This window comes from Triturus cristatus, chromosome 1_2, assembly GCF_964204655.1.
Source record: "Triturus cristatus chromosome 1_2, aTriCri1.1, whole genome shotgun sequence".
NCBI classification, from domain to species: Eukaryota; Metazoa; Chordata; class Amphibia; order Caudata; family Salamandridae; genus Triturus; species Triturus cristatus.
Genome location: NC_140580.1, coordinates 755,758,195 through 755,781,472, shown reverse-complemented (window position 1 = coordinate 755,781,472; position 23,278 = coordinate 755,758,195). Strand labels below are relative to the sequence as shown.

Here is a 23,278-nt window from a genome sequence, read left to right as displayed (position 1 = left end):
TAGCTCACATTACTGGTCTACATATGTTTTTTCACTGTGATTGTGATCTTTATGTGTCCATGGTATAGCCTGGTTTATGCTGTTTATTTACATATTCTCAACTCTGTCGCTTTACCAAAACTGTACTTTCTGGTTCTCTCCTTGAATTGACACTATCTGTGTGATTATGAGATTATACACACTGAAGATTGATTTATGATCTACAATATTTGGACTTTACTGTAACATTTTCACCTCAAACACAACAGGTGACTTCACTCATATGTATTTGAAATGGTTTGGTTAACTCGAATTTTATATTTATTTTTAAACTCACATTGGCGCCCTTATGACATCATACCTTCCATTATAATATCTCCTTTTCCTTCAAAATGGCAATTCGAAACTTATTTGGAAATACATATTGGCATCCTTATGACATCATACCTTCTATTATAATATTTCCTTTCTTTCAACCCGTGTCGATTTTTCATAGATGGACACTATGTTTATATTTCTTTTTAGCTCTAAAATAGTGGCTGATTTGCCCGTTTTCAGGCTCTCATGGAGTGTGGCTTGATTTGGACTAACGAGTAAAAACAATGAATATGCGTGCTTTCTGCAATCATAACACACTTTAAATTCTATTTTCGCCCTTTCTCTAGACCCTGTTGACACTAACAGTTCGATCGCTTTTTCCACCTTTCTAAGATGGCCACCATATAGACAATACTTTCCTGTTCCAAAATGGCGGCTTTAAAACAGTGGCTGATTTGCCCATCTTCATGGTTTCATGGAGTAGGGCTTGATTGGAACTAACGAGTAAAGACAATGAATATGCGTGCCTTCCGCAATTATAACATACTTTAAATTCTAATTTCGTCCTTTCTCTAGACCCTGTCGACACTAGCAGGTCGATCGTTCTTTCCACCGTTCTAAGATGGCCACCATGCAAACAGGTCGATCGCTTTTTTCCATCGTTCTAAGATGGCCACTATGTAGACATTTCTTTCCTTTTCCAAAATGGCGGCTGTTTTGTCCGTTTTTTGGTATATACGAAGTGCTGCTTTCTCTCTATTGACATACCCCCCCTTTCTTTCTTTCGCAATTACTATGAATCGAATGCACGGAACCAAATTCTTTTGATATTGGTAGTATCATATGTGGTCACACACTACCACTCTTACGGAGTCTAGAGACTAACCGACACCTAATACTGTGAATGGGGTAGTTGATCCTATTAGAAAACGCAACTATTGATTCTAATCATTAGCTATTGTGTTCCCATTCTAGGCATACTAAAGAGTCGGGATCCCACTATATCACTGGTTTTACCTTATTGGACGCCTGATTTTCTTTATGACGGGACGCGCATTTGCTACCCATCGATACAAGACCACCATTCTAATTTTTGATATACTCACTATTTATGTAAGTACAGATATCCTTATAATTATACCTAATACTGTGAATGGGGTAGTTGATTCTATCTGAAAACGCAACTATTGATTTTAATCATTAGCTTATTGTGTTCCCATCTTAGGCATTCTAAAGAGTTGGGATCCCACTATATCATTGGTTTTTACTTCATTGGACGCTTGATTCTCTCTAAGACGGGACGCGCATTTGCTACCCATCGATACATGATCACCACTTTATTTTTTGATATACTCATTATTTATGTAAGCACAGATATTCTTATAGGGTTTATTTTACCTTTTTTAGCCCCTATGTACTTTGGTACAGTGGTACTCTCCTTCTGGGGGGCTGACTTGTGACACTGGAATTAGTGTTTATATGCTTATTCATTTGTGCTACCGACTCTTGTATATGACCCCTTGCTAAGCTTTATACTCCATTTCCTTTTAACTCCTCAGGTTATCATTTAAATTAATTGTGTCTTTTGTCACTCTGGTTTCTGCGATCATCAAAACACTACAGGAAGGAATAATCTTTTTTATATAAATCTCTTTGACCAATCTCAGTGACGTTGAAGGAAACCCCTTGATAGATTTTGTAACGCATCTTTTGCCTAAATTCTTTAGACTATCATTACATAAAATGTACCTTTTGACACTCTGCAAATATTAGAACACTACGCTGAGTAAGGCTTATCCATTTTTGACATTTCTTAGTGACTCTGGAAAAGTTATCCCTGAATTCTCAAGCAAGAATCACACAAACAGATGTACTGTCTCTAACGGTGGGTACATCTTGGAACCGCCCTTTTCTCTCTTTTACTTCCCACTTCCGGTGATACCTCTCTGAGCCTGTTGATGGCTACCCTTTTCCCCTTCTGACCTAATTTACGATGGCTTATACATTCTTTCTATAAACCAGCTGCATCACACAATGGTGTAGTCTTTTCCTACCAAGTTGGAAACATGCCGTAGAGTTGATTACTTAATGATACTGAAAATTATTGAATTTAAATCAATAACAAGGATTAATTGACTCATAACCTTGTTTTTTTTTTTTTTTTTTTTTTTTTTTTTTTTTTTTTTTTTTTTTTTTTTTTTAAATTGTTTTTGAAATGTTTGCTTTAATTTCATTTTTGTCCTTTGTCTTCCGTCTCATTAGTACTGTATGCATATTCATTTATGATTTACAATAATGTTGTTTGTTCTGTATATATTGTATGTTGGTATTCATTGTATTTATACATTGTTTTACATATACACTTTGCAGCCCTGAAGAAGTCCCATGTGGACGAAACGCGTCGGCTGCTCTGGCTGCTCTTAAATGTCATTTTAACATATGAAAAATAAAGAAGATCTTTTTGAAAAAGAAAAAATTGAATGTATATGGACTGATTTTGATCTACTTTGAAAGAGTGAATGAGTTCCCTGTTTGGATGCTGTCTGGGTGCTGAGCTCAGGGTGGTCAGAGTAGGAGCTGGCCTTTGCTGTCACAATAATGCATTTGTGAAGTAGAGCTTTCAATCTCTTAGTCTTTTAGGTTTCTTCCTTTTAAATTGCAAGACCACTAATTTGGGCTCAAACTGTCAGTGCAGGGAGGACTGGAGCATACACATACAGGATACACACAGACTTATCTATCGGTAATGTGTGAAATATACGTTTACGCACATATTTCTGAAGTAGGTGCCTTAACCTACAGAGCTTTTGTAATGGGATTACAGACTGGGATTTGTAGGATAAACCTAGGTCTCTATGGTCGGTGCTTGTACATAGTTTTTTGATAGGGATTAGGGATGGGCGAAGTATTCCGCTCCGCCGGCGAAGCATGCAGACTTTGGCCTACTCCGAGCGGAGTTCCAAAAAACTCAGCGACATTAAGTTGGCGAGCGCGAAAAATCGCATACTAGACCACCTGATTTCTGAACGCGGGCAGTCATGGCAGGTCGCAACCGCTCAAGTTTAGAAAGCCGTCTCTCGCATTAAGGAAGCTGCTGCTCGAAAATCTACCGGAGGGGCAGAAAGAAGCAGCGCACTCCTGCGCTCCACTTGATGCGGTTTGCACTGAATTTACAACGCGAGAAAAACTCATAGCGCGAAAAATCAGTGTGAACAGCGCGATGTACCGGACTTTGCAGCACGTGGAACTCCGCGTGGCGCAGCAGAGGTTTTTCAGCACTTAGCGGAGCGCCGCATAGTGCAACTCTGCGAACTCCACCCTGGCCTATTAGGGGTTCGTACTTGTTATTTGAAGGCTTCACAGATCTCTGCAGTCGGTATATTAACCCTCTCTTCTGTTTCATGAGCAAGTATTGGAATTAGTAACCTACAAATCACAAGTAGAACTCCGAAATAGATATATTATTTTTCTGTGCCATCTCACTAAGATTCTAGCCTGTCACATGCTAAGGCATGTAATAGAGATGATCATTTTTCTTTTTGAATATGTTCGTTCTTTTCTCGTTACTCTCCTGTGTCACTCTTTCAAGTCCGGGTTCCTATTGCCATACCATCTCTCCTTTTGCTCATCGACATTGTTTTTTTATTTTTGCTTAATTATCTCTTTGCATCATGTTCTCTTTATAATATTTGTGTTCCACTTGTCTATCTCAGCCTCCTGTGCTATGCAGCTCCTTTCATCACAGTAGCTCTTCTACAGTTTTCTTTCTCTTCGTGTTGTTATATCTTTTTGCTCCATTTAATTCTTCATTTCCTAACTATGTCCGTATCTTTTTTTTCTACTCTTTGCTATTTTTCAGGTGCTCGCTCTTACTTATTCTCCTTCTTTATCACACTTTCCTCTGTCCCGTTTACCATAATTACTGTCCTCTCCTCTTCACCCTCTGCTTCTCTTTCCCCCTTCTTGTAGATGTGCGTGCTGGTGATGCGATCTACAAGTAGCGGCTCACTTTTAACTCTTAGATAGCTCTCTACAAAGTACTCTGGGCACAGCGGTTTTAAGAGTCAGGGACAGGGCATGATGGAGGGTGGAGAGGAGGGCAGCCTTGTGCACTGGTGTACCCACCTAGTACCGTAGTGTGGTAAAGATCACACCCCAGCCCTAAGCCCTAAATCCCGGCCACCAGCCCTGCAATCTACCTGCCCCAGCCCTAAAAACTACCACAACCCCCTATCCTGAGCCTAAAAATCTAGCCGCCAGCACAAAAAAAACAACCAATGACCCCACCTCCCAGCCCCCGACTCGATAACTTAAACTTGCCCACAGCCTTGAAAACTGCCCCTTGCAATCTGCCCTGTGCCCTAAAACTCACCCCCAGCAACTATCCCAACTCCAGCCCCCCACCCTGAGCCCCAAAACTCAGCCCCCAGCCCTAAGACTTGGGTATACGCCAGGGGTCTCGAACCTTTTGCATAGTAAGAGGTACTCAGTGAAAGTCACCCTGAGCTGCTATTATTTTTAAAGTCTCAGTACTGGCCACATCAGAGAAGATTACATTAGTGCCCACCACATGCAATATTATCAGCAGTGTTCACCTCCGTGCATGAGGCACGGTTGCATGCAGTAATGTAAAAAATTCTGATGGGTTGTCTAGGCAAGATTGGTATATTCTAATTCTTGGAGGAACAAATTCCAATTCAAAACAAGTTGATCCAGAGGTGAACAAGTCCTTTATTTGCACTCACACATAGGAGTGGGTATGAAGGATGAGAAAAGGGGTGGCACAGCCAACACGTGTTTCGCCCCCTACATGGCCTATAGGCCTGGGGCTTCTTCAGGGCGGGTATTTCTGTAATAGGAAGTTTCAACGATGTGCTAGGTAAATTAACGTAGGATTCTCAAGTCTTGGCTAATGCCGGATACGAGCGTTCTGTTCGGTTCGGTTCAGTGTTGAACCGAACCGAACAGAACGCTCGTATCAGGCATTAGCCAAGACTTGAGAATCCTACGTTAATTTACCTAGCACATCGTTGAAACTTCCTATTACAGAAATACCCGCCCTGAAGAAGCCCCAGGCCTATAGGCCATGTAGGGGGCGAAACACGTGTTGGCTGTGCCACCCCTTTTCTCATCCTTCATACCCACTCCTATGTGTGAGTGCAAATAAAGGACTTGTTCACCTCTGGATCAACTTGTTTTGAATTGGAATTTGTTCCTCCAAGAATTAGAATATACCAATCTTGCCTAGACAACCCATCAGAACTTTTGCTAAAATTAGGGGGATAGGGGTTTCCCCCTGTCATCGGGCAAGAACCAGTACCTTTCGACCAACGCTTAATACCTGGCGAGTAAGGGATAGGGGCCTTTCTCCCCTCTCTTGAAGAAAACCAGTAATGTAAAAAATGCCTGGTCAATGTGGAATGCCTCTACATGGGTAATGCATAACATCCATTGTTTTTAGTAATAAGTCTCCGCAAACACCAACTCATGAGTACTGAAAATATACACAATTCCATCTCACACGTGGCTGTGACCTGTCCCTGGCTGGAGTGCTGGTGCTCTGGGAGGGTGAGCTCTGCAGACAGGTAGGCATAAGAAGAGGGAACACCTTATCCTGAAAGGATGCTTTCGGGGCTCGAAAGGCAGGGCCTCCAGACCTGAAACAGACTTTTTGTGCCTTTTGTAATTTAAGTATTGTTCTTGGTTGTATGGCGGAACAACGACTCCCTAAACCACGCACACCTTAACAATGCATTCTTAGCAGGCGCGCAACACCCATTGGGCTCATCGGGCTTCAGCACCCCTCCCCCCCCTCACCCCCCCCCCCACGTCGTATGTGTCAGCCCGGGCTGAGACAGCTTCGCGGGCGGGTGACCGTCTAATTGCAGCCGAACCCGAGTACTTCCCAAGTCTTTTAAAGACCATTTTCTTTTTCTTGTTAATGAGGCTTTTGTTGTGTTTTCACCCCTTCTTAGAGCCACTCTGCCTATGGCTGGAAGTATTAGCCTCCCCCCCCCCCCCCGGAAATCTTTTTCAGCCCCCCCCGAAATTTGGCCCTAGTTGCCCACCTGAGTCTTAGCAATGAATGCGTCTTTGCCACGCATGCCTTTACCACGAATTCCATTGTAAAGGCATGATTGGTAAATGTAATATCTGACGGTCTAGTTCTTGTCCCACGACCGCTCCACGTCATCCGCGGGCCAGGCGTGGCCTGCTGGGTACAATAAATGGAGCCACCCGCTCGGGGGCATGGTCTTCGATCCCAGTACTGGTGTGGTCTCGATTATGTACCGTGTCCCCGCGCCCTAGCGCGACCCTACCGTCCTGTTTCGAGGCCCTTGGCAGGGCCATATTACACTGGCGACGAGGGTGGGGCGGACAACGACGCGCGCACCAGCAGCCGAGCGCCGCTGCACACGGAGATCGGAGCGCCGGAGACCAACGCACGCGCACGTGCGCCCGGCCGAAGTGAAGGCCTGAAACCACGTGGCACCGCGGTGAAGCAGACCCGGTCACAGGGTGAGTGCTGCCCCAAAGACACATCCTGTGCAACTGCCGGCTAAATCATATGAAGGCAGATGAGAACCCGGAAGCCCTAAATAACATCCCAAGAGGGAGCAAGGAAATTTCGAAGTGGACCCAAGGACAGCATAAAAGGAAAAAGGAAAAAAAAAAAAAAAGCTTTGACAATTCAAGAGAGAAAAAAAAAAGTACACAGGCCCACGGCACACCCCTGATTGAGGCTCACTGTTACTGCTCTGATACAAGCACTCAAGACCCCAGAGAGAAGGGGGAGAAGACACAAAACAGCCAGCCAACAGGGGAGGGACACACCACCTGCCCCACAAAGCCAAGGCAGCCACCTGTAGCACGCACGATGGGCGACAATGACCAAGGGGCCGCACCAGGCCCGGGAGCTGCACCTGGCCAAGCAGCAGCGCCAGCCCACATTCCGTTCCAACACGCAGCATCGGGGGTCCTACCCCCGTTCAGCGAACTAGAAGACCAGCGTCGCCCCGATGGAAAATCTGGATAGAACGCCTTAACAACTATTTCATCGCGACCAGGGAGACAGATGACGCAATAAAAAGGTCCCTGCTCTTGCACTACGCTGGAGATGAAATATTCAAGCTATTCAAGCATCTACCCAACACGGGAGCAGTCGCCGATTACAACGCGGCGGTAGCCGCCCTCGACGCCCATTTCCACCCACAATTAAACCCAGATTTCGAACGGTTTAAGTTGCGCCAGGCCCGGCAACGGGAAGGTGAATCGATGGACGTATTCTACGCCTGGCTGCGGGAGCTCGCCAGCACATGCACAGAGGACGACCAGCCAAAAGAGATACGCGCACAGCTAATACAGGGATGCCGAGATAAGACGCTACGGGGGCTCATCCTTCGCCAACCGAAAATCGCGCTTGAGGACATGCTGGTACTGGCAAGGTCACATGACCTATCCACAGCCAGAGCGAATGAAATGGACCAAGCGCTTATCAAACCCCCAGGGCGGGCCGAGACCATCAAAACAGAACATGCAGACGCCGTCCGAGCCAAACCACGAGGAGACTCATCGAGGAGTGCAAAACCGGAAGGGACAAGACAAAGGTGTGGGTATTGCGGACACGAGCCACATGCCGTGAAAGACTGCCCCGCGCAGGGGAAAACGTGCACCAACTGCGGAATACCCAACCATTTTGCATCCGTATGCCGGCGGCGCACCAGAGGCCGTGAGTTTCTAAACCGAAGACCCCCGACAAAGGCAGTACGGCAACTGTCGATGACGGAGGGGAGGGCCCCGGAAGATCCGAAGAGGGAAAGGGAGGAGATACCAGGAAACGAGTGAAGAGTCATCGGACGATGACGAAGAGGAGGTGTACCTGATCTCGTTTGCGCGGGAACTCAAGCTACGCCGCAGGCCGCAACCAACGTGCGTAGTACACGTGGCAGGGACGGAGGTGCAAGTTGTCATCGATACGGGCGCCACAGTGAACGTGATGGGCCTTCAACAATACCGACGCCTAAGACCCTGCCCGCCGGTGAAGCCGTCCAAAACGAGAATATATGCATACGGAGCAGACACCCCTCTTCCGCTAAAAGGGAAAATCACATTTCCCGTCAAGGCAGACGACCTGGAAGTAATGACAACGATCCATGTCATTGACAGAGAGGCAGACACTCTAATAAGCAGCCACACCGCAGAAGACCTGGGGCTAATCTCCTTCGCAAGAAGGGTACAGACTCACCAAGTAGAGGAGCTGCTCAACCAGTTACCTGAGTTGTTTCAAGGCCTCAGATGAATCAAATGTGATCCGGTCAAGCTACACATTGACAAGACGGTCGTCCCAGTCGCGTTGAGACACAGAAGAGTCCCCTTCCATCTGCGGCCGCTGGTGGAAAAAGAATTAGACAACCTAGAAAAGCTAGGTGTCATCGAAAAGGTGTCAGGACCAACACCCTGGGTGTCTCCAATGGTCATCGCAGAAAAGCCGAAGCAGCCAGGAGAGATACGACTCTGTATCGACATGAGACTACCCATCAAAGCCATACAAAGGGAGTGTCATATTACACCAACAATGGACGATATCATCGCAGACGTAAACGCATCAAAGTGGTTCTCAAAGATCGACCTAAATGCCGGGTATCACCAGTTCCCGCTGGCCAAGGAAAGCCGCTACATTAACACCTTCAGCACCCATCTGGGACTCCGGAGGTACAAAAGACTCAACTTTGGAATATCATCGGCGGCGGAAGTGTTCCAAAATACGGTACGGGAAATGCTGTCAGGTTTACCCGGTGTGCTAACGTAAGCGATGATATTCGCATCCACTCGGCAACGCCCGCGGACCACTACAAACACCTCCGCAACACACTGACACGCCTCCAAGAACACGGGGCCACCCTACATAGAGACAAGTGCCAGTTCTTCCAACCGTCCCTGGAGTTCTTTGGGTACGTGTTAAACCAGGAAGGCATCCAGGTAGACCTCAGTAAGTCACAATCAATCAGAGATGCACCCGCGCCAACGACACCGACGGAGGTGCGCAGCTTCCTAGGCATGGCAACATACTGCGGGAGATTCATTCCTGGACTGGCCACGCGAGCGGAACCCCTCCGAGCCCTCACGAAGTCGGACGCACAGTGGCAATGGGGACAGAAGGAGGAAGAAGCATTCCAAGGCATAAAAGACGCCCTCCTTGGAGAAGCCACGCTTGCGTACTTTGACCCCATGAAGCAGACGGAAGTCCTGGTGGATGCCAGCCCCGTGGGGCTCGGTGCTGTGCTGGCTCAGGAACGGGAACCGGGTAGATGGGCGGCCCTGTCGTTCGCCAGTAAATCCCTCACACCCACCGAAACCCGATACGCCCAAATCGAACAAGAAGCGCTGGCTATCAAATGGGCTTGCAACCATTTTCATCTGTACCTCAAAGGACAACCGTTCACGAGGGTCACAGACCACCAGCCGCTCGTACCACTCTTCAAGGGGACGGCACCTCACCCACCGCCGCGCATCGAGAGATGGGGCAGTTCAGCTGCAACCCTATGAGATGGAAGTAGTATACCGGCCAGGAGACAAGAACCCGGCTGATTTTCTGTCCATACATCCGGCTCCGACGGATACCCAGGAGGCCACGGAAGAGGTCGAACAGTATGTACACTTGGTGTCTACAGCGGCCTGCCCACTGAACATGACCCTGGAGGACATCAAGGAAGCGGCCACCACAGACGTAGTCTACAGCAAAACGCTGAAAGCTGTACAGGAGGGGTCATGGACACACTATCTGCGGCAAGCCAACTCCTGGGGCCCGGAAGAGCGAGAGCACACAGCCAAAATGTGGCAAATCAGACATGAACTCAGCGCCACCAACGACGGGATCCTGCTCAGAGGGCCCCGACTGGTGATACCACAGGCGTTGAGACACAAGGCGACACAGTTGGCCCATGGAGGGCATCAGGGAGTCACCAAAATGAAGGCCAGAATGAGGGAGAAAGTCTGGTTCCCAGAGCTGGAGAGCATGGTGGAAGAGTATGTAAGACGATGCCCGCTGTGCCAACTGACCGGCAGCCTGGAACGACCCGCGCCAGTGATCACGGAGGACGCGTGCACTGTCCCGTGGTCACGGGTAAGCATAGACTTTGGGAGTTTCCCTGGAGGGAAGCACACCCTAGTGCTGGTGAATGCATTCTCAAAGTATCCCACAGTAGAACTGGTAGCGTCCACGGCGTTCATCCACGTAGAACCCGTACTAGAGAGAGTATTTGCCATGTTTGGGCTCCCACAGGAAATCCGTAGCGACAACGGACCACCCCTCCAAGGAGCTGAGTTCGCCACCTTCCTAAGGCAAAGAGGAATACACCACCGGCGGATAACCCCCCAGTGGCCACAGGCCAACGGAGATGTAGAACGCTTTATGCGCAAACTAAACAAGGTATTCCGCATCGCGAGCGTAGAACACGCAGACCCGGCAAAACAGCTCCACGAATTTCTGCGGGAGTACCGAAGCTCACCACACTGCACCACCCAGAGGAGCCCGTGGGCCCTGATGCTTCATGGCCCAGGGAGAGATCTACTCCCGACCTGCCCAGGTTGGGTGCCGCCCCTGTTGGAGGCCGAGGACGTACAAGACCGGAGAGCCCGCCGAAACCAACGAGCAAGCCGCCATCGCCGGGCCACGGAAAGGACACTCTGTGCAGGGGCCACAGTCCTCCTAAAGGACCGCCGCCCCGGAGGAAAGTTTAAAACGAACTATGAACCAGGGTCCTGGACAGTCACCGCGAATCATGGGACCATGGTCACCACACAAAGGGGAGGAGAAGAGGTGTCCCGCAACGTATTGTGGTTCAAAGAAGTGCCCCCAAGCCACCCCGTGAGGCCCATGGAAGGACCTACAGGAGGCACACCTACACCCGTATCCGGGGCCACCGAGACCAATCCCTGCACCGGCGGCCAGTTCTGCTTCAGAGGGCGGAATCCCCACCAGTCCGCGACTGCGGAGCTCGCCGCAAAGGTATAGCCTGAGGCCTAACCCTCGCCCCAGCCAAAGACTGAAAGACTTTGCCTGCTGAGAACATCCAGAGGCGGCGGACGCAGGGCACGCAAGTACGACCACCTCTGTGGTTTTGAACTGTTTACAACTGTGTTTAATTTGTGTGTTTGTTTTTGACCGAGTTGGATAGGGATGTAATATCTGACGGTCTAGTTCTTGTCCCACGACCGCTCCACGTCATCCGCGGGCCAGGCGTGGCCTGCGGGGTACAATAAATGGAGCCGGGCGTGGTCTTCGATCCCAGTACTGGTGTGGTCTCGATTATGTACCGTGTCCCCGCGCCCTAGCGCGACCCTACCGTCCTGTTTCCAAGGCCCTCGGCAGGGCCACATTACAGTAAATGTATAAGTGTGGTAAAGATCACACCCCAGCCCTAAGCCCTAAATCCCGGCCACCAGCCCTGCAATCTACCTGCCCCAGCCCTAAAAACTACCACAACCCCCTATCCTGAGCCTAAAAATCTAGCCGCCAGCACAAAAAAAACAACCAATGACCCCGCCTCCCAGCCCCCTGACTCGAGAACTAAAACTTGCCCACAGCCTTGAAAACTGCCCCTTGCAATCTGCCCTGTGCCCTAAAACTCACCCCCAGCAACTATCCCAACTCCAGCCCCCCACCCTGAGCCCCAAAACTCAGCCCCCAGCCCTAAGACTTGGGTATACGCCAGGGGTCTCGAACCTTTTGCATAGTAAGAGGTGCTCGGTGAAAGTCACCCCGAGGTGCTATTATTTTTAGAGTCTCAGTACTGGCCACATCAGAGAAGATTACATTAGTGCCCACCACATGCAATATTATCAGCAGTGTTCACCTCCGTGCATGAGGCACGGTTGCATGCAGTAATGTAAAAAATGCCTGGTCAATGTGGAATGCCTCTACATGGGTAATGCATAACATCCATTGTTTTTAGTAATAAGTCTCCGCAAACACCAACTCATGAGTACTGAAAATATACACAATTCCATCTCAAATACACACTTCAATTTTGGTATACATACATTTAAAAGCTTCAGATTTATTAGGCTGGGCAGTGGGCACTACACAGGAGATCTAGTTGCAGGTAGCTTGCGAGCTATTCGTTGGAGAAGCCTGGACTATACACTGTATTTGAGTCAACTGTGCAAAGCTAATGTTTTGGCGACACCAAGAGGCCAAAAAGTGGAATGTTAACTGCAAACGTCTGCGGCGTTCCTAAGGTTCACGCGATACAATTAGTGGAGTGGAAAAACAATTTAGGATTGATGAAGTCGACTGATAAATTTTACTCGTCAGCTGATTATGAATCATTCATATTTGCGGAATACATTCTAAAAAGGGATTCTAAGCGCAGCTGGGTATACAAAAGGCACTCCAGAACACGAACACTCATTTATAAATACCCAGAGGGTTCATCAGTACAGCAGCTCAGAAACACTGATGTCACCGTTGGAAGTCAGCCATTGGCTGTGCGATGCCAAATGCATGACTCCGGCTGTTGCAATAGCATTACTGTTCACACAGAGCATTCATAGGCCGTACCACAATGATACAAGGCGGGGAGAGGCTCTGGTCTACTGCTAGGAGATGAGAGCCCAGGACTGGGGAGGACACAAAAACCAGAACCATTCGATTGAGTGCTTGCATGATTTAATGTAATACATTTTAAATCAAATTTATACGTTGCTGGTTGTTCGAAAATCACATGGAGATCAGTAAGTACACACAGCCATGCTGCTTAGGGGAATAAAGACAAGCATTGGCATAGCCAATAGGTCTCGCCTTTGGGACTATAAGTGTTTAGTTATGCAGCACAATATCCTTGGTGCAACAACATCAACTGTTGCATGGCTAAGCACTTATAAGGTCCCAAAGGCGATCCTTCTTGGCTATGCCAATGCTTGTTTAATTAGCGGAGCAGCCTGACTGCTTCAGAAAAAGAAGACGGACTTACCTTTTAAGCTCTTGGTTGTGACGAGTCAAACAGTGTTGCTTTTCTTCCTGGCCATCTGTGTGGAGGTTGCCAAACTGGCTCAGTCACACTGGCTTCGCCTTGGGAGTTGAACTGAACTTTCGGTAACAGATAATTCTAGTTTCTCCTTTATTTCCCAGCTCTTGCTGGGCCTGAAGCCCAGTCTTTTCTGCTCACTTACGCCTCGTTATCTGAAACCCTTCTAGTGGTAATTGCCTGCCCACCAGTCACAAAATCATGTCAAGGCAGGGAATCTCAGAGCCATCTGAACTCAAGTAAGGCCCCTCTCTCTCTCTCTCTAATTCTCAAGCAGGGTCAGGGGTGGGTCCTACAGAATTAAAAGGATTGAGCAATTGAGCAGTGCAAAATGTAAGCTGTGTCAAGTGTGAGCTGTGCAAAGAAGCTGTGCAGGCAAACGAGGAAGAGACAAGGGTGTGTACATGTGGGTGTGATGCGCCAGGCTGGAGCCGAGCTCAGGCCAAACTTCCTGTTCTTCACTTTGCCTTCACTTCCATCTCAACTTATTCTTTAGATCAGAAAACGCCAGTAATTTTAACATTTTACTTATTGTAATTACTGCTTTGCTCCCCGTTAAACTTAAAAAAGAGAGGCTAAATATACCTGATTGATTTAACACAAGGGTGTCTTAGCATAGCTCCAAGAAGACAGGATACAGTGCCCTGAAAATCTGGCATAGATTCAGCCCTTTTGGACCGGTTATACACCAGTGATCGAACATGTGATCACTGTATTTATTTAACACGGGATACTATTTATGTCCTGATAAAACTAATCAAAAAGCAGTGGTGTTAAACAGAATTCAAAGGAAGATATCATCCCAGTGGCTAAACTGTTTCAATCCCAGCTTCCCCACTTGTGTGATCTTAGTCATACTACTTTACTTCGTTTTCCCTCCATTGTCGCGATCACATTGACAGCACTTTCAGGTCATTCACAGGGAGTGAGTGCCCTGTTCAAAAATCTTTCCTGCACATGGTATAATAGACTATAATGTTGTTTCATCGAAATAGACAATATTTGCCATATTTAAAGGGTGCAAACTTTCTCAGTTCACTCTTGTCATCTTTGTCAGGTGGGGAAAAGGCTTCATAAATGTTTAGAAAAATTTACTGAATGGCTGGCATGCAATTTAGCACAGTATATTATACTGCATTCAAAACCCTTCCAAATGTTAAAGATACAAACCTTTCTGGAATTTTAAGTATCACATTTTAATATGTTTGTTGACGTAATTCCCATACAAAATAATGCTATTGTTCTAGGCTTTTGTTCTTGGGGCCATTCCAGACCCCTGGCTCAGTGGCCCCTATATATTTGCTGGCTTGCCTACCTCTAAAGATAGGGTAAGTGTGCTCTTGAGTAACCTATGCAGGATAGGAGCCGAGCAACAGACATACGCTATACACTATCAGCTGGGGGGAATGGCATGCATCGAAGCAGGAGAAGCCATGCACAAGTGAACTTTGCAGAATATGAGCTACTCTTTAGAGGAAAATGCCGCCCCGGATGAAAGGCGTGCAGTTTGAATGAGATGTACATGGCAGGAGTTTGAGCTTTGCATTCCTGCAATGGGCTGTTCGAGCAGCAACCCGTGTGCCAGGAGCGAGCCATACAGAATCCGAGCTGTTGTAGACGATAACAGCGTGCTAGAGGAGCTGTGCAGAAGGGCAGGCACTGGCTATAAGCTGGGCAACAATCAGAGATCTGACCAGCTGATCAGATGCATGGCTGGTGTGTAAGCAAAGTAATCTTCAGCAGTGAATGGGGAGGGTCACAGGGGACGCACTCAGTCAAGCAGATGAGATGTGTTGTCTGAGTCATCTTACGATTCCACATCAATGTGTAGCACTTGCTCCACTTCTGCTGTGCACACTGCTCAGTTGTGAGCATTGTAACTGTTGAGGCGGTTTAGGGCCGGCTTTAGCGCTGGTGGCGCTCGGTGCCAAAATCATTTTTGGTGCCCCAACACCCCTCGAATTCCCTCACTACCACTCGGCAAAACTGCCCGTCATTGCTCCAATCTTAAATTATTGCTAAACACAGCGCCCCCTACCTGAGGTCAGCGCCCCTTCCAGGTCAGCGCCCAGTGCTGCCGCACCAGTCGCACTGCCCTAAAGCAAGTGCTCCGTGAAACTCATGTTGGCCTTCAATGAGTTTAATTGTCAACGATGAAAATACGCAGTAATTGAAAGATAAAAAAATCAAACCATAGCGACGCGGCATCCATCCTTCCCAAAACAGGAGTAAATCACGCTCATCAATAGTAAGCAATAACACCTGCTTACAGAGCTTCTTGAAAGCAGCAAAACTAACAGGGAGCCAGGTGCCTGAATCTTTGTCCCGAGGTGTTATTTCACAGCCCATGTTTGAGGTTTGTCTGTGTATCTGAGCTGCTGGTGTCCTGGCAAGTCTCCATCACATCTGAAACACACAAGTCATTTCTCAAGGAGGTACACTAGTGACCAATTCAGGGTTTCTGCTTGGTAGCACCAGTGGCCCACAGATTTTAGGGCTGGCTAGGTAATGTAACAACAAAACTGTGACCATATCCGTTGGTCGAGTGCAGTACAGAGAGGTCGAGTAAATCATCTGCGTCACCAACCTTTCAACTTTTTTCGAGGCCCGAACTTCAGGTGCAACACCAAACATCACTGTAGATACATCACACTCACTATCAACACAGCAGGGAGTATCGCCATGCTCACAACAGTATGAGCCACCAAGGCACACCACGCATTACTCTTCAATACATATACAACTTGACTAATTCTAAAATTAATACAGAACTCTAAACATACATCCAACACTGCCAAAAAAGTTATTACTAACCATTAAAGCACTAAACTGCACCTGCATTCACCAGCCAATTACCACACTTTCACATCTGGTAGGCCACGGGCTGGCATACCGACCAAGCAGATTCATAGACTATTGTGGCACTGCCCAATGGCCTCACCCATTAAACGCCAATATCATCAATGGCTGTGAGGCCATACTAATTGGCATTTGGCAATACACAAATGGTATATAACTATAAGATGACATGGTCAGCTATATATTAGTAAGATATGGTGTACCAGGTTTTCATTTAACGGTATGGCTTGCCACACAATGTTAAGGCATGGTATGCTAGGACAAGTTATGGCGTGGTGTAGCATACCGTTATAGTATAGTATGGTAAGCCATACTATACTGTTACAACATGGCATGATGTTACAGGAGAGCATGTTTAGGTATGTTTAACTATGGTATAGAAAGGGGTGTTATATAGTACAGTGTTGCATACCATGACACAACATGGACTTCCATGCTATGGTATACTGTGGTGAGGTATGCTGCTTGGAATTTTGTGGGGAGTAGTATTATACCATGTTAAAGGGTAGGTAAAGCATTGCAGTAAACTAAACCATGTTATATTATGGCATGGTTAGGGTGTGGGGGTGCACAGTTAGATCCGGTGTGATAGGCTGGTATATTCTATGTTATGCACTACACATCTGTGGTATTCCATGATTTAATTCTGTGGTATTCCATGATTTAATTCTGTGGTATTCCATGATTTAATTTATGATATGGAAAACTCTGTTAATAGTCGCATAGGTTATGCTATGGCATGCTATGCTTGGTTGTTATAGTGCACTATGTTATGATATGGGTTGCATCCCTCATTATACAAAGTTGGTGTAACATTCAATAGGCTTTGAAATATGAAGATGTTTAATGCTATTTCATGATATGGTACATGGTCTGGTAGATATGCCCTGTCATTTCATGTTACCGTGTGGTGTGGGAATCAATACAGCATGGTGTGATGTGTTATTCCCCATTATTGTATATGACAGCACTACATGGTGGTGTGTGCTTCTTATGGTATAGTGTATGGTATTGTGCAGTATGCTGAGGTGGTGGGGTATGCTAGGTTACAGTGTGGTGCAATACACTGCTATGCCTTCGCAAGGCAGCAATAACACACCAGATGAGAGACTAAAAGAGAGAAAAGAAGAGAGAGAGAAGGAGAGTGGAACATTTGTATTTCACAGGGCGCAACGAGGACCTGACCGTAGGCGTCTGAACGCCAGGTAGAGGAGGGTGGAGGGAAGGTGAAGGGAAAGGGGTCGAAGGAGCAAGGCAAAGGGAAATTGAACTCCTGGAGCATGGAAGGAGATAAGAGGCGATGGTGACAGAAACCAGATCCTGGGAATTTAGAAATTCATGGCTGTTTGTTAAAGAGGTACTGGTGCAAACCAGGGAGAGCTCCTATGTAGGCGGCTGCCCCTCAGCTTCTCTCTCCGTGCCCTACCATAAAGGCTTATTTTAACACTCATGCCGATACCTGTATGTGGAGGCCCACAGCTGGAGAGGGAGGTCGAAGGAAGCCGAGGCATCAGAGTTCAAGGTGGCACTGGACCTGGGAGGGAACACAACGTTTGAGTCTGGGTCAGTAAAGAGTGCACGAGGGAGGCAGAGGGAGGCAGTGGGAGTCAGTGGGAGGTAACAAGGCATGTGAACCAACGGGTCTGGCTGGAGGGGGGGGGGCAGCAATGAGTGCACGAAAGGCCGCAGGAGATGAAAACCAGGGGTCCCGTTACATGCCGGGGGAATTTTCAAATAGTTGCTGGTGCCCACTGCCCACGTGGACACACATAACAAAGCATCAAAGACAGCCCTGGGTGCCAGAACGCGGCCATAGGCGTATGGTGAAAACTGTGGGTGTGCATTCTATTTACAAGTGTTCTCGCATTCCCTCGTACTTTAATCACGATGTCAGGCGGCTCGGGCCGAGTTTATTATGTGTTTTTCCAAAGTCGAGTTTAGCGCGTCAGGTGACTCGACCCACCCTTCTTTTCCAGGTCAGCTGAGTGACCCATCCGAGAACTACAAAGAAGATGGGAAACGTAGTTCTTGATTAATTCCTTCTCATAGGTGATACTGAGAAGTGGAAAAACCATTGAATCCAGACCTACGGGCCTCATATGTGGCTGGTTGAAAAGTACAGCAAAAGGTAATACATTTCAAAAGCTGTAGTTTGTGGTTCCTTCCAAGAACAAGCGCGCGTGCCTCGCGCTGAAAGGAGGCAGCAGGGGGATGGGAGACAGGAGGGGGCCTGCGCCTGTTTCCCTTTCGGGAGTGAGCAGGGGCACCATATGTTTGCAAGTTAATTACAAACATATGGTGTCAAAGCTCGCTTCCGCTAGGGAATCGCCAGACGTGCACGCGTTGCCATTAAAAGCAATGCAACGCGTGCACGTTTATGGCTGAAAAGGCGAATCGATGGCTAAAGGTCTTTCTCCTAAGCAGCGCATGCGCGCTGCGTAGGCGAGACCTAAAAAAACTGAACATTTTCACTCCTTCATTAACCAAAACAACAAACAAGTGTGCGTTTTTGGAGAAGTTCAGATCTAGTATTCGACCTTATCAGAGTTTGCTCCTCTACCTATGGAACAGCCCACCCAACAGTTAAGGCCCCGCTGCCTTATGACCACCGCCCCCCTCCCCCCCCAACAACTCCAACTCCCAACTGGATTCTTCTGCCCCGAGATCTCTATCTGACCCATCTGCCAGACGAGTGGCCTCTTCCCCGGGCTACAACTTAATGAACGTGGCTGTTCTGGCTTCTCGCATGGGCTGGTACTCAAGATGGGGTGCCCGCACAACCAATCCGCATTTTCCCAGTGGGCCGCAGGCTCGGGGGTTTCTTTCTGGGCTGGATGGTCTGCCTTGACCTCTTCCTAGTTTCATCCTCCGGCAGTGCGGAGTTCATTTACCAAGGCTTGTTTGGTTTCTGGTCCGGAGCAGGTTGTACATTTTTAAAAGTGGGGAGAGTTCCCCAAACTTGTTCGGTGCATTAATAATAATTAATATTCATTGCGCCTGTAGTGCCTTAAAATGCGGTTTCTGCTTTGTTAGCAGCCAGGGACTGCAGTTCTCCGCGGTAGAACAGTCACACCTGGGACCGCTCCACCTCCGTCGATTCTGCTATGCACTTTTAAACTAAGCTCCAGGAATTCATCCTTATCTAAACCGTGACCTGTACTGCCTTTTCTGGAGACTATGGGCACCTGGTCTGGCCTCAAAAATGCGACCACAGGACCTGCAGAATCATTTCATGATATCACGGCTGTCTGACCGCCGTGTCTTTACACAGCGACGTCAAATTACTCCTCTTCGCCAAGGAAGATCTAGAAGGCTGTGGGACACAGAAGATTACTCTCGATTTACAGCCCAATTTTAGATCACCCATAGACCTCTCAAAATTATTACGGTTATACTGATTGCTCTGCAAGAATTTAGTCGTTCGAGTAAAAGTGTCTCATGTAGCGGATAGACAATAAGTATTACAGGAGCCAGTGCCCTATTTTATTTTGCAATATTACAATGCCTTACTCTTTTACTTAAGATGTTTGTAAATTTGTGTTTTTAACTGCATACATTTATAATATATTATTAAAAAATGTTAGACATTGAAAATTATCTCCACTTGTATCCACTTCTACAAGAAAGATAAACATTTTTTAATAGGTGCCTTTCAAAATCTATTAGTGCGCTGTTTCATGTATCAATATCATGATTTACTGCCAGATGATTTGAATTATCTGTCAGATTCACCACAAAATAAGTCTGTAAATAGCCGAGTGGAAAGTCTTATGATATTTTAGTATTTTTCTTAATTGTATATCAAATACATATTCTGCTACTTTGAATATAAAATAAATCAGATCTAGACAATGTTTGTATCCTATTGATCATTGATGTGCTCTTCGATTAAGTCACCAGTGTATTCTTATATGCCCGTAATTCTTGCTCAAGATATATTTCTAAGCTTTATTGACTCGTCAAGTGTTTACATCAAACAAAGCATCGACCTGACTAACTTTTCATTTTAAACGTTTTTTTCTAAAGCAAAAAGTAAATAACACAAGGCACATGGATGTCTATTACAATAATACAGAATCTCCTTCCAGGGAGCTCTTCGAAGTTGACGGTTTACAAGCAGAAGTCTTTGAGATTATATTACAATCTCAGTTTAAGATACTTTTCTGTATTTCATCCACAGTCCCCAAATGTCCCCATATTTTCTGGTGCAGCTCCCGCTTTCGTAAGCATATTTTCAGCAAGCAAGCACCAGTACATATTTGAACACTATATGATAAAAGTGAGTTCTTCGGGGATACCCCGGTGTCTGGATACATCTTGTGGCAATCATTAATACAATATATCACACGGTGCTTGGACATATTGTGTTGGGGTCCATAGTGTCATCACTCCATAGCCCCAATATCATAAGGCTAAACCCTTCAATTTACCAGTATGGAATTTACGCATGCGTCAGTCTCATCCCAAAGTCCTCAGATCTGGGGTTACCACCTTACAGTGGAAGAAATCACCCGATTACCCCGGTCAATCGAACAAGGATATATATATTTATCTTACCCATTCTCAGAGACAGCATCCTAGTGCATTAAATTCTATAGAATATCTTGACCTGCACTAGTCTAAATCCCGCACGCATGGCTGTTGTAAGTGGGTGTCGTACTCCCACCTTAGATTTATTTTTAAAAACAAATTAGACAAACCGAGCATGAAAGAATCTCAGAAAGGGAAAATAAAATAATGAATCTATTTGGAGCATGAACGCATAGCGATTAACTAATCTTACTGAAACAAAATAAATTTGCGTTGCTCTTCATTGTAGAATGATAAGATCCCCAAAACACTCTTCATATACGTTAAGGTTATCTACCTCCACCGACTTAAACAACACTATTTCAGGAGAGCACCAGCACCCCGAGTGAAGGCAATGGAACAGATTAGCAAAACGAAGAGGTCGCAAGTTCCATTAGGGTTCGCTTCGAAGTCCCAGGTTTACATTGGGGCAGATCTGCAAAGTGGACAATTGTTCCACTCATCACCTAAACACATCAGATGTCCCTTAGATCCCTTTTTTGCCAAAACGGGCTTCCTGAAAATATTCATTGTCCATTATACAGTAGCCTATCCCATGAATGGTTAGGAGACACTTCCAAACAAGAACAGCCAAGTAACAGTCATGATTTAATACTCTGGACTCTACCAAACTTCTAAACAAAAGCCAACTGACAGAAGGTGACAACTGGATAAGGAGAGCAACCATACCAACCAAATGAATGGAAATATATATATTTTTGGAAAAGTTTAAATATTGTATCTTATTACTTTAAAAATGGGAGGAATTCCCTCTAAACTGTGCTCCACTGTATTTGTGTGCATGAGTGTCATTCAGCCGAACAGATAAAAATGTAATACTGGTAATGACAGCTTCACGCGGCAGTCATACCGGACGGAGTCCTTACCTTTTCCGAAAGTTTCAAATATTAACGGGGTGGAGCTTCTTTCGGGGCACCTGGAGGAGCACAGAAAATATTATTAGTGCATCACATCTTTATACTAAGCAAGTTACAAATTCTGAGGCAGCAGCAGACAGAGCAAGCAAAAAGATGGCTTTTGGGAGGTGGTACATCAAAGCACTTTTGCATGAACTGGGATAGGCAGGCAAGGCAGCCAGGGAACTAAATGCTCACGTGAATAGTATGTGCACACCTGCAATGTTGTTGAAACCACCGTTCAAGAGCAGGGTAGAAAAGATAACAAATCCAAGTAGGTTCAGTATTTACATCCTCCATACAGGGCAGGTCTAACTGCCCAGAAACATGGGCATACTACATTTTCAAGCAAGAACAGAACTTCCATCCAAATACTGAGTTATATTCACAGAAACAGTAACTAGGGAACTGCTTTCCACACTGTCCATGAGGGGGACTAAATGACTTACAACAAGCACTCCCTGATGTAGAGATATAAGGTATGGGCCACGAGCAGGTCAATCCCCCTTCAAACTAACCCCAGGCCCAGCCATATCCTCATGTAGAGGGAGAAGATTCATCAAAGAAAGGTGTTCTTGGTCATAAAAAGTTGTTTTCGCCTATTTACCAACTCACCTCGCAGACTATTGCCAAAGAACGCAGTCTGGGTGGGTGAGAATTTGTGCAGCCATTTGAGGCCACTGCTCCTGAGGAAAGAGTTACCTGGGAGGGCAGCACAGGTTTTAAACCCCTTAGCTTACTTTCCACCACAGTGATGAACATATGTTATGTGCATTTGTAGAGCACACTTCTGACTAGAATTGATGCCTCCATAGAGGCAACTGGTAAAGGCAGAAATTATGGGGCAGATTTATGAAGCCCTTGCGCCTCATTTACGCCGCCGTTGCGTCACTTTTGTGATGCAGCAGTGGCGCAAATCCTGCGCCATGGTGCGGGGTATTTATAACGTGACGCATCTGGAAGATGCGTCACGTTGTAAAGCCCTGCGCCACATGTAGGCGTTCCAGGGCAGGTGGGGGCGTTCCGGCGCAGGAACGCCTCCTAAAAGTGGCTGAGTGAAATCTACAAGATTTCACTCAGTCACTTTTGGGCCCATGCTGCGTCAAAACCCTGCGCCTGCTTGAAGCAGGTGTAAGGATTGACGCAGCATTGTGCAGATAGGGCACCCTCGAGCCTTGCTGGAGCTGCGTCGCGCTTGCGACGCAACTCCAGCAATGCGCCACTTTTCGGCACAGATGCGTGACGCATCTGTGCCGTTTTTGCCCCATGGTGCGCCGCACTATAAATGCGGCGCATCCATGATGGCAGAGCTGGGGCGCAAAATAACTGGCGCATCCCTGCTGATATGCAGGGATGCGTCAGTTATTATAAATATGCCCCTATGTTTTGTATGGGGACGGTGGAGCTAAAGACGCCCTCAGCCATGGTCCCACGTCCCTTCATAAAGGGTTTGGGTTCTGATTGGTTGATAGAGCTAGGCATCTGAATGGTTGTCAGGACTAGGGTTTCTATTGAACCTTGGCCTTAAGGTTTGGAATCCAGTTGGTTGATCGTGTTAGGGCTGTGATTGGTTCCTAGAGCTAGGGTTTTTATTGGACCTAGGACGTT

At 46.7% G+C, this 23,278-nt stretch overlaps 1 protein-coding gene across 4 annotated transcripts in view; it reads right to left on the bottom strand.

The window, feature by feature from the left end:
• The window catches only part of RASSF4 (Ras association domain family member 4), a 420,812-nt gene that overhangs the window by 295,199 nt on the left and 102,335 nt on the right, over positions 1-23,278 (bottom strand). For 2 of the 4 annotated variants that reach the window (XM_085608696.1, XM_085608699.1), the window contains exons 2-3: positions 21,641-21,690; positions 17,644-17,718 (exon numbers count right to left, since the gene is read on the bottom strand). The gene's annotated coding sequence lies outside the window, so the exon portion shown is untranslated. The remainder of the gene's footprint in view (positions 1-17,643; positions 17,719-21,640; positions 21,691-23,278) is intronic. The other 2 variants (XM_085608695.1, XM_085608697.1) reach the window with 1 other exon arrangement.